Genomic DNA, 12,412 nt, shown 5'->3' with positions numbered 1-12,412 from the left:
TAAAATTTTGATATTTTGATTGATATTTTGATTGATATTTTGTTTAAAACAGCCAAAATTTTGAACTTGCGGTCGGACTGACGAAATCACTATACTACTAGTTATGATAACAAATATTTCAATCAATGTACCTGAAGCTTGATTCAGGTCGATTTCAACAAGAGTTTGTCATGTATAATATGTGGTTGGCAGACGTAAACATGTCTACGGATCGGTAAGTGCACCTGGACTGGCTTCACTACATTCTTTACTCACGTTCTCGAGCAAGGACATGAAAGATTCAGTGCTGCTTCGAACAAACTACGTGTTGCTTGGAGTTTTACTTATATGCTGCAAGGAAACATTGTGAATTTTCATCGGCGTTTAATACATGAAGTATCACGTAAACGTACAGTGTTGTACATAATCATGTCTAGCTCAAACAAAAGGAATTCAGTAGAGACTTGTCACGATCGTCGTATTGATTTTTTCAGGTTAATAGTCACGAAATTTCATTCAATTGTAAGGGAGTTGTGTAAAAGTTACAATTATTGCTTATCTGAGAATACACATGTGGTGGCTTCTCAAGCCAGCATGCACAGGGTATAGTAGTCATTTTGTCATGGCCATGTCAAGCCCAACAGGGCTTGGTTATGGTAATCTTATGGAGCTCATACCGTGTAAGTCAAGTGCACTCGAATTTCTCTAGTATCAGAGTATCATGATAAATACTTCCCGTGAAAATAAGAGTTTGATGCTTAGGTGTGCATATTATGCTTAAATCCATCCTTTGATATTAAATTGGATCTGTAGTAATTGGGTAGCTCTGATTTAGGATTGCAGGAAGTAAATTTTAATTGCACAGTATTTAATATCAACAGTAAATTTTCAAGTTTTCCATGAGGTGTTAAGTACAGGGTATTCCATGTTCATGTTACCATGAACATATTTTGCATACTGTATATGCGGGTACAAGTATTCTTTTGTTATAGCAAGGAATTAAAAACATATTATTCCAATCTTTTATTGTAGATAGTTTCTCAATAATACAACTGTCATATACTTAATAAAGAGTTTATAATCAACATATATTATTTTTGTGCATACATGTTTGTGATTTTCCATACATAAAATAATCTATTCAAAGTGTTTATGAGTATTGCATGAACTAATGGTGTCTTTTCTTACAGTGGGGGGATCTCTCATTAGTACACTGAGTTTTGTCGCAATTTATTCTAGCCTAGCTGAAAGTTGAATCTGCTGCATAACTTGCAAGGGAAACTGCATATCAGATCAATATTGTCAAAATTATAAATATACATATTTACCCTGTTTGAAGGCCACATATTAGTTTTTATAATGGTAACAATTAAGGGTGGGATTGCTGTTGTACCATATCATTAGTATCAGTGTGGCTCTGATTGCATACTTAACTAGGGGCAATTAATAATAATTACTGTAACTAATTATCACTTATTTAATTTGGCGTTAGTGTGTTCAGTTAAAACAACATCAGTCCTAAAGTGTTGTAATATAGTCACGTTTGTCTTTTATTTTTAAGGGAAAATTTGGTTGTGGTAATCCTTTGAGTTTTGTCGTATACTGTAGTACCTGTCAGCGTTACTAGCTACCGAGACCCATGCTTTCAAGCATGGTAAGTGGAATAGTGTTCAAGAGTTCGCATGTTTTCACTGTCACTGACTGACAGCCTATCAACCAAGGAGTGTGAGTACATGGACACGTTAGTTCGTTGTTTGAGGCCAAGAACCAAAAGGGTTCTTAGAACTCTTCATCCAACTGAGTTCCTTCTAGAAGCAGTAGAACACTCGAGAACTGGTATTCTGTGATTACATATTCATATCCTAATTGTGATCCGTACTTGTCTGTTTGAAGCATACTAAAGATTTTGTAGTTTTCTGAATCTTTTGTTTCTTGACTTAAGCAATAAAGACTTATACATTTGTTGAAGATTAGGCACACACAGGAGATGTACTACGTAGAGTACCAATGCAACGGCATACCATGCCATTGCTCTAACCACTGAGCTACCGAGCCAGACTGGCTTTCCCTGATTCCTCGCTATCGCCATTTTACCTGCGTGGAATCAGGCGAGGCCAGGCCAGGTCGGTAGCTCAGTGGTTATAGCAATGGCATGGTATGCCAGAGTCCCAGGTTCAAGTCCTGGTCGAGCCTGCATTTTTCACTGAAAATTTCTACGTTATACAATTGCGTTTGATGAAAGGTTCCCAGTTTATATGTCATCATTACTTTCTCTGCTTTTACTGGGGAATTTACCATATGTCACTGTTCAGCATATTAAGAACAATTTTTACAGAACACAAAGGCATTAAACCCCATCAATTGACTCCTTTACTTCAGCATTCACGTTCAGTAATAAGTCTGGAGTTGCGCCTGTCCAATTTTGACTTTCAGAGCTAAAGCTCCATGTTCTTGCACCTACACTGAGCTATAAATCTAGGTTCATCCCTTCATAAAATACAGCACACCTTTCTTTTATATGAACTTTTATAACATTTATATGCATCAGAAAGCTACACAGTAAAAGTAGCTTCTCTACAGCTACAGCTAATCTTCCAAAAATGTAGCTTTGTTGCAGGTACATCTACGTTTACCAAAAAATACACTTTGTTCTATGTGATAATGGCTGCTTTACTACTTTTGCATAAGAAATAAACCAACCATGTGGATAATCAAAATAAACGCTTAGCACTTGTACTTACTAGAATGTAGGTTCCATTATTATTAACATGAGACCTTCAAAGGCAACAGACACCAAATCAAAATATTAATGTACATTGATAATATCTTGAAAATGATTTTCTTTTCGCTTTTTTATACAAAGAATTGCATTGAATAGAGTTGCATTTTTTTTTCTCAACCTATGGTGCAACAGCCCGTAAGGTCCAGGGTCTACCTGATGACTGCCTGCCTCACTACCATATCCCTCAGCAGAGGTGTTCAATCATCCAACCAGTTATGCAATGTTGTGTGGTTAGCACTACAAACCCCCAGTTGCTGTTGTAGGTCTCCATGACTGGATTATGCTACTCATTCATAGCTCCCCAATTTTCCCACGATGGTAAGTGGCCATGGTGCCATGCACTGGCCGAAATCTCATGAGAAAAGTTGTTACACTTATCCAAGAAACTTGAACCAGCATTCTTTCCCTACCCTGAGCCCAAAGCCTGATATCTTAGAACACACGGACACAGTGCGGGACAATTGTATTTGGTAGTAGGTAATAACAAAAGAGTTTCCTGAAGCTTATGCAGATGGCTATTTTTAAGATTGCCCAGAAAAACATGTGATACTTATGGATTTATAATCATTGCACTAAACTGAGACATTTTTTGTTAAAAAAAAATATGTCACACTAATATTTTAAATATTAGAATACTTTATCCAGAATGTTGAACTCAGGCAGGTGGGTACCAAAATAAAGGAGCACGTACAGACATGTTGAGAACTCAGATAACCTGAAATATGTGATGCTTCATTTTCCAATTGTCGATTTTTTTTTTAAATCCCTTTACAATGACGTTTTCTAATTTTACCAGTAAATATGTAGAGAATATTTATAGAAGCAATTTGTAATTTCTATGGCATTCATGTTTACAAGGAATTACTATCTTGAAAGCATTGTAAGCAAAGAGAAGGGTGAATGGAAACTTGTATTTATGCCTAATACATTTTATTGGAGTGGACACTGTGTGGCTGAAAATGTCAGGGAAATACAACACCTAAAACATTTTCTGAATTATTTGAGGCATCCCCCAATTCTGACTACTATGAATGAATTACTCTTACAAATGTTCAACCCCAAGACTGGTTGACAGCCTGCAAGAGACTAATGATGTGTGGTCATGTAAGACCAGGAGTCGACTTTGAGCACTGAGAGTGAAGGTGAGGCCTAAATGGAGTTCAGAGGATGAGGCCATGTGAGGCTGCAGGTTGACCTTGAGCTTTGACACTGTTCCTTAATGAAATTGGCATCTCTGGTCACAAGTAGATATGGATGTGGTAACTCTTGTTTACCCTGCAACAGAAAAAAAAGAGAATTAGTGAATGTAAATGTGAGAGGGAATGACAACATAATGTCACACTATTGATATGCACAAAGCTTTATTGCCAACCTAATGAAAATTACATAAAAAATATGAATATGTATTGACTAAATGGTAAAATATACCAGGTGTCCATAAAATCCCTTTACAACTTCAAAAATTCACTACAAACGCAAATTATGAGATATTTGAGTGAATTGTTTTTATTGTACTCATTTACTATTACATTTTGTACTAATAGTAAATTTGTGTATTTCCGGTAACATTGTGAAGAAAGAGAGGTCCTCGAAAGAAAAATGGCTACTCCGCAAGAAAAGGCACAATGTGTGGTGTGGCTCATTGAAACAAAATCTGACACTCAGACTCAGCGAAACTTCAGGACTAGGTATGGGAAACAACCACCAGCATGCCCATCAATTCGTGAATGGCACAGGAAATTCATGGAGACCGGTACAATTTTGGATAAAGCAAAAAGTGGAAGAAAACGAGTATCAGAGGAAGATATCGAAAGTGTAAGACAAGCCTTTGTTAATTCTCCAGAGAAATCCATTCCCACTGCTGCCAGACAGTTACAGCTACCACGATCAACAGTGCACAAAGTCCGAAAATCAGGCGAACCCAGGCCGACTCTATATCTCCATGTTAAATCAATGGCATAGAACGTTAGAGACCTGGGCTGGAGTTCTGGTTGAGTATGCATTTTTTGCTGAAAGTTCTACATATTAATATACATGTATTTACCTTTTCATGAGTATATCACAATCAACAGTTTATTCTACTCTCCTTTCTTTTCATTGATTTGAACATGTCAATCATTCTCATTATTTACTCTGAAAGTTAAACTACATTTGTATAATTTTTTTTCAGTTACCTGATCAAGAACTATGTGGAAGAACAGGTACAAGATGTCCCAAGGTCAATTCCACATTTGCCAGTGTCTGCAAGAAACTTTAGATAACAAGAGCAGACCAAAGTACAGAATGCATCAGGAGAGAAGAGAAATTTGAGGTTGAACCTGCATCAAAAACACTTGCAAGCAAGACACATGTTGTTGGTTCCAAGCCTAAAAACAGAAGAAAGCAACATATAGGTCCCATTTGCAACAACACTTTCTCTGACAAAAAAGACTTAATAACCCATAAACATCATATGCTTTTTAATTATTCAGATTCCATGAAAACTCTTGTCCATGAAGCTGAGCATAATAGAGTGTTCCCACAAAACAGAAACCTCTCAGTTGTTCAATTTGAAACAAGGTTTTGCCCGCAAAGGAGATCTTAGTGTACAAATGAATGTACACTCAAAACAGAAGACTTTCAATTGTTTAATTTGCAACAATGATTTTTCCCGTCAAGTTTATCTTAATGCACATGCGAGGGGTCACACTGGAGAGAAGCCTTACAATTGTTCTATTTGTAACAAAGGTTTTGCCTGTAAAGATCATCTTAATCAGCATGTGCGGGTCCATAAATATATAACCAAAAGCCATAAAATTCCTTTTCATAAACAATTAGGAGAGAAGCCTTTCAATTGTTCAATTTTCAACAAAGATTTTGCAAATAAGTATCATCTTATTGAGCATGTGAGAGTTCACACTCGATGCCCTTTAATTGTTCAATTTGCAAAACATATTTTGCCCGCAAGGGAGATCTTAGTATACATATGAATGTTCACTCAAATGAGAAGCCTTACAATTGTTCAATTTGCAACAAAGATTTTGCCTTTAAAATTCATTGTTATAGGCATGTGAGGGTTCACACTGGAGAGAAGTCTTTCAATTGTTCATTTTGCAATAAAAATTTTGTCTCTAAATTGGTTCTTAGTGTACATACTACTTTCCACTCAAGAGAGAAGCTTTTCCATTGTTCAATTTGCAACAAAGGTTTTGCCAGTAGAGAGCATCTTAATGTGCATGTGAGGGGTCACACTGGAGAGAAGCCTTTCAATTTTTCAATTTGCAATAAATATTTTGCACATAAATATAATCTTACTGAGCGTGTGAGGGGTTACACTGAAGAGTAGTCTTTCAATTGTTCAATTTGCAACAAAGGTTTTGCCTGTAAAGTTAATCTTAATGCACATGTGAGGGGTCACACTGGAGAGAAGCATTTCAATTGTTCAATTTGCAACAAAGATTTTGCATATAAATATCATCTTACTGAGCATATGAGGGGTCACACTGGGGCTAAGCTCTTCATTTGTTCAATTTGCAATAAAAGTTCTGTCCGTAAAGGAGATCTTATTGTACATGTGACTCTTTACTCAACAGAGAAGCCTTTCAATTGTCAATTTGCAACAAAGACTTTGCCTGTAAAAATCATCTTAGTGTACATATGACTGTTCATACTAAAGAGAAGCCTTTCAATTGTACAATTTGCAAGATAGATTTTGCCCGTAAAGTTGATCTTAATGTGCATGTGAGGGGTCACAATGAAGAGAATCCTTTCAATTGTTCAATTTGCAACAAGGGTTTTGCCATAAAGATCATGTTATTCAGCATGTGAGGGTTCACACTAAAGAGAAGCCTTTCAATTGTAAACTTGCAACAAATATTTTGCCCAAAAAGGAGATCTTAGTGTACATATGAAGAATGTTCACTCAAATGAGAAGCCTTTCAATTGTTCAATTTACAACAAAGATTTTACCCACAAGGTTCACCATATTTATCATGTGTAGGTTCACACTAAAGAGAATCTTTTTGAATTTTTTAATTTGCAATAAATATTTTGCATGTGGAAAAGACATATGAATGTTCACGAAAAGAGTAGCGTTTTAATTGTTCAATTTACAACAAAGGTTTTGCTCCTAAGGCCAACTTTATGTGCACGTGAGCATTCACAGTACAGAAAAGCTTTTCCATTGTTGAATTTGCTAAGATCCTTTGTCTGGAGGTGTACACTTAATGTACACATGAAGCTTGACAGTGTAGAGTAATATTTATAGTGTTCAAATTGCAACAAAGGTTTGGGGATTGAAAGACTTCTTAATTTGAATATGTGCATTCATGCTAAAGAGAAGCCTTTAAATTGTTCAATTATAACAGTTCTTTTGGCTGGTAAGATAAGTTTAATATAATAAACATATGAGGATGTTTCATCTCTACAAACTGAATTTGTGTCAAGATTTTCCTGTAAAAATAACTTCTGAGTACATATGGGGACACACACACATGAAACAGTAATCGTTTAATTTGAATGAAATATTTTCTCTGCAAACATAAAGTTATTATGCATATGTGGAGATTACACACCAAACAGAAGTCATGTAGGAAGTATTGCACTCTGGAAGTATTGATTTGTGTTGAATTTTTATAAATCATACCATCAGTGTTTGTAATTGGATTTCCAAATAGCAATCTCTTAACTCTGTGCACATCTTACATGCTTTAGGATCTTAACATCTGCATTATCAGAATCAATTGTCTGCACATCAGGAGGAATATCTCTATATCCAGCAGGGATTTCAACCATGCTTTCAAACATGCCACCAGTAGTTGAAAGATAATACCGATATTTCATTTTTAACAGAGCAAACCGTTACTTATGCCTATTCCATATCCAAGATACAAAATAGAGAAGATAGCTGTCTTAGCAGGCACTTTCTCCTGAACATTGTGACCATTGTGGATAGGGATTTTATTGGCCTGAGATTTGTACATTGTCTCTTATGTACACATAATCATATTTCAGCAGATTACATAATACAACATGTTAAAAAATTATATTTAAAATCCACTGATGTAGCTCGTAAAAAGATGTTTCTCTCACTGAGAAAAATTAATCTTGTAACATTTAGTATGAACTTAAAATTGATGAATTTAATTTTCATCTTTTGACTTTTTCCCAGATGTTTTTCTAAATATCAACAATATCAGCATTTCTACAGAACTTTTTCACAAGCAATGCCAGACCCATGCTTGCTGCTTCATAGTGACCACAACACACTTTCGCTTCACATCAATTTGTGGACGAGCAGTGGCGTAAAGGTAAAAGATAATAGGTAAAGTGCTCCCCTGTGCATAGCACCACGCCATGAAGCCGTATATATATTTCTTGATCCGGTCGTGAGTGGGGGTGATGTGATCAGCATCATGCCCCTGACCGTCTTTACCCCCCAGGTACCCATGTTATTCGATGCTGGGTGGGCACCGGGGCCGCTTCCATCGTTAGAAAAGTTCCCGGATTTGAACCGGCCGGGGATCGAACCCGGGACCTTTAGCATGGTAGTCAGACACGTTACCGACTGAGCCACCGCAGCCACATTTTCTCTACAGACCAAGCCAGAGATGATTTTCATTAAAATGTTGAATTATTATGCTTTTCAGAGCCTGAAAAGCGTTTTAATTATCACATTTGGACTATAAGATGAATACTTGATTTTTCGAAAAATACGCGTTCAATGCTAGTACTCGTTTGAAACTCATTTTCTCTACAGACTTAGCCAGAGATGATTTTCATTAAAATGTTCAATTATTATGCTTTTCAGAGCCTGAAAAGCGTTTTAATTATTACATTTCGCCTATAGGTTAAAAACTTGATTTTTCGAGAAATTCGCGTGGCATGCCCAGGATTTTCGAAAAAGAGGTTATGTATACTTTCTTTTGGTAGCCCTCATTTTGTCATATTTACCTACATTTAACATTCTTATTATTTTTATGAATACTGGTCCAAAGCGGGTGTTGTACCCCCCACCACCCTTGGGCATGCCACTTTGAACGAGTTTCACCACTGCTACGGTATGAATGGTTAGTAACCTCTCAGTGTGTCTGCAGATGAAGAGATCTGCAACTTTCCTTGCACTCTGTGCACCACAATCTAAGCTGGTGTCAATGTGATCTTTGATCAATGGCATCTTGGTTCACTGCAAAACAAGGAACAAACATCGATGATTAACATCCACAAAACAATGGCAGGCTTTATCCTTAACAATGAATAAATTGAAAATGATTAAATACATTGTTAAATGGATTTCACTACTTGCCAGAAATTCCACATGATTTTCATCTGTCACTTTTCCCCTATTCCCATCTGAAGAAGTTAAGTTGAATTGAAAATATTGAATTGGGTTTGTAACATACCTCTGGGATGAAGCATTTGGTCTTCCAATTACTTCATATGGTTCCATTCATGTACATTGATATCTGAATAAATTATATTGGTGGTTCAAAACTTTTGAATCACACTGAATTTGTGATCAAGTTTGAGTTTGTTTTAGATTTATTCTGAGTGAATCGGAATTAATGTATTGTTTTATGCATGTTGAAGAAGTTTTTATACATGTTGAAGAATTCTGTAAGTTATAACTTGTAATATATTTCTAAAATTTCCATTCTTGAGAAATCACTATATAATTTCACTGGTTCATATGAACTGGCAAAACGTTAAAATTATATGTTTTGTTTTCTATTTTTGTACTCTATATGTAATATCCTGTCTTTTTTATAATAAAAAAACTATATATGACTGTGTTTTTTATATTATTGCGAATACTTCAAAAGACTGGTGTTGAAATTGTGACGTGTGTCATAGTATGCTGCCAATTTTGTGACGTGTGGCCTGGGTTCAATATGTTGAACATTCCGATAATAGGTGTTGGGAAGCGTGCAATCGGAAATAAGATCTCATTCGTCAACAAGTTATGAAAACCAGGACAAACACTCACAATCATTATTAATTTGCTTCGTCCCTGCTATGTGCAAATCTCATACAGTATGCAAGAAAAGGGTTATGCAAGCAGGAAGGAAGCAAGCCCTTTTTTATATTAGGGACCGAACGGGGTAAGCTCAAAAGCGTCCGTTAATTAACACTACAATTTTGATAATCCCAGCCAAAATCTGTTTTCACTTTGATACTCGTGATTCAAGTCAAACTCAGTCTTTGTTCACTTGTGCATGCGTCTAGTACTGAATTTTACATGCAGGAAAATATGCATACCATAATGCTAAACATTCTCATCTACCATGAACTACTTATGCAACCTTAAGAACTAAAGCACTTCTAATTTTCAGATTGGGTCTGGTATGTTATTGGTCATATCATTAATCAACAGAGTTATTCAATAATCAGGCGCAAGTTAATTAACAAAGTGACCCTTTTATTCATTTAGATATTTGTTTGTACAACATGCGACATAAATTGAACAAGTCATTGCTTGTCTTTAAGAAATGTGCACTTTCACCAAATGAATTTACAATTACAGAATAAATGCACAGACTTCATAACAACAATAATTTCATATGCTTTAACGCATGCATTCATTCAAACACAACAAAAACTCGCCCAGAGAGGTAATGCATAATTAGGGTACTATTTCAACAAACAATCACATTCATTGCATAATGCGAGAGATTCAAAAAGCTTAAATACAATTACACTAAAACGTGCTCATTGCAAACACTATTACTCAAACATACTTGGTACGACTTTCTTACGTAGTAACTATAGTACCATAGCAATTCGTTAATTTTTAAATAATTGAAGCTACTATTGGGAAGCGTAATAATGTAAGGGGTTTTAGGTTAATCAATGGGGGGATTGATTTACGTGATGGCAACTTCAGTTTTGCCTTCTTTTTTTTTGTTCTATCACAATTTTAGTTCACATTCAATTGCGAGAATGAGGCACATTCAATCTTAATTTATGCACTTCCATTATGTCACATTTACTATTTTAGTTAACTTTCCTGTGACTAAATAAATATCAAAGTTCAGAATTTGTGCACTTGATTATCAGTAATTTCAACAAAAAATAGTTCGCAGAAATAATCTCAAGCAAAGTGCAAATATTCTCGTGTTCGTATATGTTAATAGTTTTCTCAAACATCGATACCTGGGTCACAAAGTATGTCGACAATTTGAAGTGAAGAAAATTGCACCGTTATTAAAACTTATTTTTCATGTCGTTCTTGTATCACTGCTTAAGCCTACATACCTTGAAATGTTGTACCTAAGTGGTAATTAGTAATCATTGTTGTATTTACCACTTGTAACAAAATCGAAAGTTCCCCAACCACATGGTGATATTCGCCATACACAATGGCATCTTATCCTCGCTTCCGAAACATCTAGAACAAGGCAAAAGGTACGAGACTGCACCAGGACAAGGCGATGCAGCTGTAGAAAGGTAACGATGTTTTCCCCGGATATCTGAACACGAACTGACTCTGATAATTTACGACTATTTCCTCTACAGAGTTAATCCAGGAGCCACTACCAGATGGCAGGACGACTTGAAGTTGTCAGGCGGGATCTCCACCTGACGGTGGGAATGAGAACTAGGTGTTGCTACACATTAGTTCATGATATATGCTGTGAGGTTGTATATTTTACATTGCAACATCACAAATTCCCCCCTCATGACAAAAGAGGAAACAGTGAACATACATTAAAAAAAACTTTTCAATTATTCCCTAAACAACCAACAGCACCAAAATAACAATACCTGAACCGTTCAATAATAAAGAGCAGACATATATATATATATATATATATATGGTCCAATGGGCCAGTATCCCTTGCACAAACACACTAAGATAATAGGCTTAAAACAAGAACTGTCTTAATCACTACCACACACAATAGCACATTCCTAATCAAAGAGAAGTGAGAATGTACGCATAAGAAAGATGGCTATGAGTGAAAAATGCACATGAAAATACATTACACAATCACTAGCTATTCCTTATACAGGAAAGCATAATTCAGCCCACCATTTGCATACACAAAATATAAGTAACATGCATAAACATACATGCAAAAAAAATATTTATGCAACTTCCAACCTTCATCCTTGATACATTACAAAAAGGTAATCCAATTACAAGCATATCATGTAAAATTTCATTATAGTGCACTAAATAGCACCCAGACAAAGAAGCAAGTTCTACATGGATAAACACACCTTAACACATTGCATTCAAATCATGCAATCAGTAATTTCACATATGTAAGGCAGTATATACCCACAATATACATCAATATTAGTAAAAAGAGCCTGATTCTTGTTGGAAAAGAAAACGTGAAGACCACATATATTGTGAAAAAAAATTGACCATATGTAATAAATTAGAGTTTATGCAATGTTAAAAAAAATGCAATATAAGTCTATCCTGCACCATGAAGTAGCATCTGCAATAACCGTCGATACTAAATTTTATACATTTCCCAATTGAAAGGGAAATTATTCCAAGCAAAGACTTCCTTGATCTCCTCGTTTCATATTTGCCATCCTGGTCAAATTTGAGAAGAACATGGTAGAAATGCCCTATATTGAAACTAAAGGTAGCACAACATCACTTAGCATTTATCTGGAAAAACACCGATTTGATCTGCTCGAAGAAGTTTCGAAGTA

The sequence above is a fragment of the Lepisma saccharinum genome, chromosome 15 (assembly GCF_977018435.1).
Source record: "Lepisma saccharinum chromosome 15, izLepSacc3.1, whole genome shotgun sequence".
Classification (NCBI taxonomy): Eukaryota; Metazoa; Arthropoda; class Insecta; order Zygentoma; family Lepismatidae; genus Lepisma; species Lepisma saccharinum.
Note: the sequence above shows the minus strand (reverse complement) of the source record.